Below are 6000 nucleotides of genomic sequence, written 5' to 3'. Positions count from 1 at the left end.
AGACATTAAAAATAGAGCTACCCTATAACCCAGCAATTGCACTACTAGGTATTTTCCCCAAAGATACAGATGTAGTGAAAAGAAGGGGCACCTGCACCCCAATGTTCATAGCGACAATGTCCTCAATAGCCAAACTGTGAAAGGAGCGGAGATGTCCTTCAACAGACAAATGGATAAAGAAGATGTGGTTCATATGCACAATGGAATATTACTCATCAGAAAGGATGAATACCCACCATTTGCATTAACATGGATGGAACTGGAAGGTATTATGTTAAGTGAAATAAGTCAAGCAGAGAAAGACAATTATCATATGGTTTCACTCATATGTGGAACATAGGAATAGCACAGAGGACCACAGGGGGAGGGAGGGAAAACTGAATGGGAAGAAATCAGAGAGGGAGACAAACTATGAGAGACTCTGGACTCCAGGAACCAAACTGAGAGTTACAGAAGGGAGGGGGTGGGGGATGGGTAACTGGGTGATGGGTATTAAGGAGGGCACGTGTGGTGATAAGCACTGGGTGTTATACACAACTAATGAATCACTGAACACTACATCTAAAACTAATGATGTACTATATGTTGGCTAATTGAACATAATAAAAAAAGTTATTGGCATGTTTTTATCTCCATTACTTCTCACATTTAACCATCTTTTCTTTTTAAAATTCTATCTCCCCAAATGCAGTAAAAGGCTAACTGTTCTTTATTTCCATTGCCATCCTCTCTCTTTAAGATCTCATTACATTTCCCTCCCAGGAGTTTTGTGAACACATTGCCTCTTGGACTCCTCTAAACTGCAGATTTGCCATCCCTTAGTTTAATACGTCCAATTGAAAAATAATAAATGAATAAAAATCCTTAAATTATGAGATCATTCACTGTCTAGTCTTGATCTGTATTTTCTTGCTCCTTCTCTCTCCACATTCCCAAATACAACCTGTAATTTTGCAACTTATGTTCTACATAACGGTATTCCCAGATGTCTCCCACTCACATCTGTATGTTTACATAATGCAATTGTTATCCTGCTTTTCTCTTTCCTTTTCTCTGATACATGTCTTATCTCTTATTTGTTTAGATATTCCTAGGGGCCTAAAGATGTAATTTCATAGCAAATATCTAAACAACTCAATATATCCTTGACACGGTTGCTTATTTTTTAGCTTTACTATTTGCACAGTGGGGAAATATCTCTGTATGGAAATACTTATCAGCAAAGTAAACCTTCTTTCTCTGATTTTTCATCTTAAAGGTAAAATCATCCTACTGTTACCATTAAACTCTTCAACTCATGTATAAACATGCTGTTAATTCCAAACAGCGTGTTTCAAGTAGGTTAGTTCATAGTTGTGAGATGGTTGCACATTTTCAGTATTTTCAGTATTTCTAAAGATTAAGTTCCACACTGAATTGTTTTAACCCACTGCAGAAAACATTAAACTGTTTAATTCATTCCTGGAACACTTTTGTTACAGTAATAACAGTTTAACACCCTGCAGTGGCAATTCTGAAAGGAAAATTAAATATATATTTGTGTTAGCCTAGGTGATTTATATGTTAAATGATACAATCTTGGTATAGAGGATATTGTTCTTCAGACAGATGGATATGCTTTCAAGTAATTAGTTTAAATGCATCAAATCAATACAGGACACTGTTAGGTTAATTTCCTATTTTTCCATTTAATCGATTGAGGTATTTTCAGAACATTTTTTCCCATGAAATTTTAGTGTAAACTATACCAGTATGAACCACAAACAGAATGCATGAAGGCAATAGAAAGGTTCCCATCCATTCTAACTTTGCAAGATCAAACCCGCAAGGAAAAAATCCTAAAGATACAATATCAGTTAAAAGTAGCTATACCAATAAAACCAGAAATGGAACATATGCCCTCATTTTATCTGTCATGAATTAAAAAAAAAAGAAAAAAGTCTTTGTGTATGATTTTAACTGTATGGTTTCATTTAATGCTTTAGGGTGTCAAAAGTTAATTTAAATTGAAATCTATCTGTGTGTTATTTATCGCTATATATCTATACATCTATATAAACTAAATACTAAAATCTACATCTAAATTATAACTGAATCTTCTGATTTTTAAAATCATGATGCTTAGAACATATTCTAAAACTTAATTTTTTTAATCACATGGCAAGAATAAAGCTTCATTGTGATGGGAAATTAAGATATATCTTATTTGTAAAATGATCAAACCCTACAAGGTATATCTGCCTATACCCTTCTAAGTTAGGCTTGTTTGATTGACTGTAGAAATTTATCGTAATTTTAAAAAACTACATTCCTTAGTTCACAGCCTACCTTATATCAGTTGGGCACATTATGTGTTTGTATTTAATTTATGTGAATTTCCAGGGAGGAAAATTTGTTGTTCATCTGTGAGTTAATATAAATGTTGTTCTTTAAGTGAACGTCTTGCCTTGGGAGAACAGAATCAAGAGAATCAATGTACTCCTTACACAGTTACCCGTATTCTAACGCTAGATCCATTTGTTGGGCTATGGAATGGTACAGAATCATTCCTTAATATTCTACTTGTGATAATCTAAAATTGTAAGATAGGAAGACTAACTTCTAAGACAACTTATAAGATAGAGGACTAAGTTTACAAACTGCATGCACCAAGACAAGCGGCACACAAATAACTTTATCATAGATACTGCAGTCCTAATTTGTTTTTTCCACCTTGTTTCCAGTTCTCAGTTGGAAGTTTTGCTAAAAGTCTGACATTAATCATTTCAGACCTCCATTCATCTATCTAGCTACTACCTATGCATCCACATATCATAGATAATTAAAGATCAAATAATGTGTATGTTTTCTCTCATATAGATCTGTTTGAGAAGTCGATTTTTTTTTTCCAGAGTTGTGTACTTAGAAAAAAACGAGTTAGGTGGGTAGGGGGGATGGGGTAACTGGGTGACGGGCATTAAGGAGGACACGTGATGTGATGAGCACTGGGTGCTATATGCAACTGAAGAATTATTGAACTCTACCTCTGAAACTAATGATGTACTAATGTTGGCTAATTGCATTTAAATTAAAAAAAAAAGAGTTAGATAAGTCTCTTTTTCTGCTACCATTTTTAAATAGTTTTGTACAGGTATCTCAACTACTTGTAAGTGAGTGCCCCTCTAAACTGAACACAGCCTTGATATGAAATGATTCCATAAGAAAATGGCAAACTTCTCTCTTTGCCCAGAATATGAAAATGATCAAATCAAATTTCAAGTTATCAGCTTAAACTGCAGCAATTAAACACATTGTCGGTAATGTAAGAAAACAATTTTAGGGCGCCTGGGTGGCTCAGTTGGTTAAGCGACTGCCTTCGGCTCAGGTCATGATCCTGGAGTCCCTGGATCGAGTCCCGCATCGGGCTCCCTGCTCGGCAGGGAGTCTGCTTCTCCCTCTGACCCTCCCCCCTCTCATGTGCTTGCTCTCTCTCATTCTCTCTCTCTCAAATAAATAAATAAATAAATAAATAAATAAAAGAAAGAAAACAATTTTATCATTGGCTTATCAATTATCAGAAAAGATGGTTATTGCTACCACCTCCTTAACTCTTAAACAAGGTCAATGATGGGATTGTTAACTGGGCCCCAAGTTAAAACTTCTCTTTATCAGAGTTTGTCCTCAGGGTCTATTTTGCATTAGGCTTTTACCATTCAATAACCATAGTTGGGGACATTACAAAGAAAAGCAGCCATTGGTGGGAGAACTAAAATAATGCATTTTAAGCTTTGAGGTTCTTACATTCTCCATCAATTTAATTTTTTAATTTCCTATTTCATATGTAGACAAAGTCATAGATTACACAGGCAACTACTGAAATATCTATATATGAGGCTATTCACATAATAAAGAAATTACATGTTCCTATCTCCTTTCTTACACTCCAAATTCAGTCTCTCAGAAGTATATCCTAAGTTTAATTAAATTGTAAATTTGAAATCCCCAGTGAATCAAAAATCTTCTCATCCAAGCTGCAGATTTTATGAGTTTCAAAAATGAACATATTTTCAATTAGACTCAATAATATGTTATTTTTTTCCTATTGGCAAGTATCCAGAATATATGCATTTCCCATTATACATGCATGACTCATAGGAGAGGAAGCAAATTTAATGCAATTGATGTCTTTTTAATGGCTGTGTGGATCCCATAGGATTTCCCTGTTATGTAAGCAAATGGGTAGATGAGTGAGTAAATGGGAATTTGGGGGTAACACTGTGCTGCTCAATACAGGACTGTTGATAGTGATGATAATAAAATAGAGAAAATCTAAATCCTTGTAAAAATAAAGAGATGATAAAAAATACTATTGTTAAGAGTATGAGAAAACAGGCACTATTATACTCTTGATGGGAATTTTAACTGGTACAATTTTTGGACCAAGGGTGGATAATATTTAAAAAGTGCAAATAAACAATAGAAATACTCTTTGACTCAGAAATTTCTCTTCCAGAAATATATTTTAAGATATATTAGCACAAGTACAAAGAGAAATTATTGCAGTATTTTCTGTAATAGCAAAATCTCAGAAACAGGCTGACATCTACCACAGTGCACAGTTGATAGAAAATTAACTCTTAGCTCAGAAGTTCCTAAGTAGGGGCTCCACATCAAAATCAATCAATGGGAGAATGTTTTAATACACTGAGACACATCATTATGTAACCACAACATAACACTGTATTAAGAGACATCTAGGGGCACCTGGGTGGCTCAGTCGTTAAGCGTCTGCCTTCGGCTCAGGTCATGATCCCAGGGTCCTGGGATCGAGCCCCACATCAGGCTCCCTGCTGGGCGGGAAGCCTGCTTCTCCCTCTCCCACTCCCCCTGTTTGTGTTCCTTCTCTCACTGTGTCTCTGTCAAATAAATAAAATCTTTAAAAAAAAGAGAGAGACATCTACATTGTGCTAATTTTATGAGATCACCAAAAGTACATTATAAAGAAAAAGAAAGGTGAATAACAGTCTTTCCCTTTTAAACAAAAGGGGGCATATGCACTGAATCCCTTCCTTTCCTTTTTCCTCCCCTCCTTTCCTCCCCTTTCCTCCTCTCCCTTTCATTTTCTCTAGAAACTATTAACTTCCAAGTTGACTGTAGGGAGTAAGAGTATGGGTTGGTGGGTAGCAAAAAGAATATTTCCATTGTTTTATTTTTTTATCATATGTTTTTATTATTTTTAGTAAGATTATTTTATAATGAAACAGAATTCTGGCAGTCAGCTTTCTCATAATTTCCTAGGATTTTACCGACTCCTCAGACCATACAGTCTATATCTCAGAGTCCAGTGACCCAAGAATGCTGATCAGTCTAATCCCACATCATTCCTTCTTTCTCCCTGGCTCAGCACAATGACATTCTCTACTGAGGACCAGTATGTAGGAATCAGGAGATTAATAAAAAGTTCTCTTAAAGTCATGGTTCCTGGAAAACTGAGACCAAATTCTACAGATTGATACTTAACTATGGGTTCATATTAGAAACACCAGTAGGACATTTTAGAGATAGATATTCATTGGCTTCATCTCTGGAAACTCTGGTTCAGGATGCCTGGGGAAAGCCCAGGTGTCTGTATATTAAAGCTCCATTTCTTTTTTTTTAAGATTTTATTTATTTATTAGAGAGCGAGAGAGAGAGAGAGAAACAGCATGAGGGGGAGAGGGTCAGAGGGAGAAGCAGACTCCCCACTGAGCAGGGAGCCCAATGCGGGACTCAATCCCAGGACTCCGGGATCATGACCTGAGCCGAAGGCAGTCGCTTAACCAACTGAGCCACCCAGGCACCCCTAAAGCTCCATTTCTGATTCTAATCTACAGTCTTGATTTCTATAATGAATAAAATAGAGTTTTAACATTTTGTGGACTATTTATGTACATTGTAACTCTTCAAAATGTCATACCATCTCCTCTAAACACACACACACACGGGAGGTACTGAAGATGACACAGAGGTGTGGCAGCACTT

The sequence above is a fragment of the Phoca vitulina genome, unplaced genomic scaffold (genome assembly GCF_004348235.1).
Source record: "Phoca vitulina isolate PV1807 unplaced genomic scaffold, GSC_HSeal_1.0 scaffold1, whole genome shotgun sequence".
In the NCBI taxonomy this organism is placed as follows: domain Eukaryota; kingdom Metazoa; phylum Chordata; class Mammalia; order Carnivora; family Phocidae; genus Phoca; species Phoca vitulina.
This window is presented reverse-complemented; position numbering follows the sequence as displayed.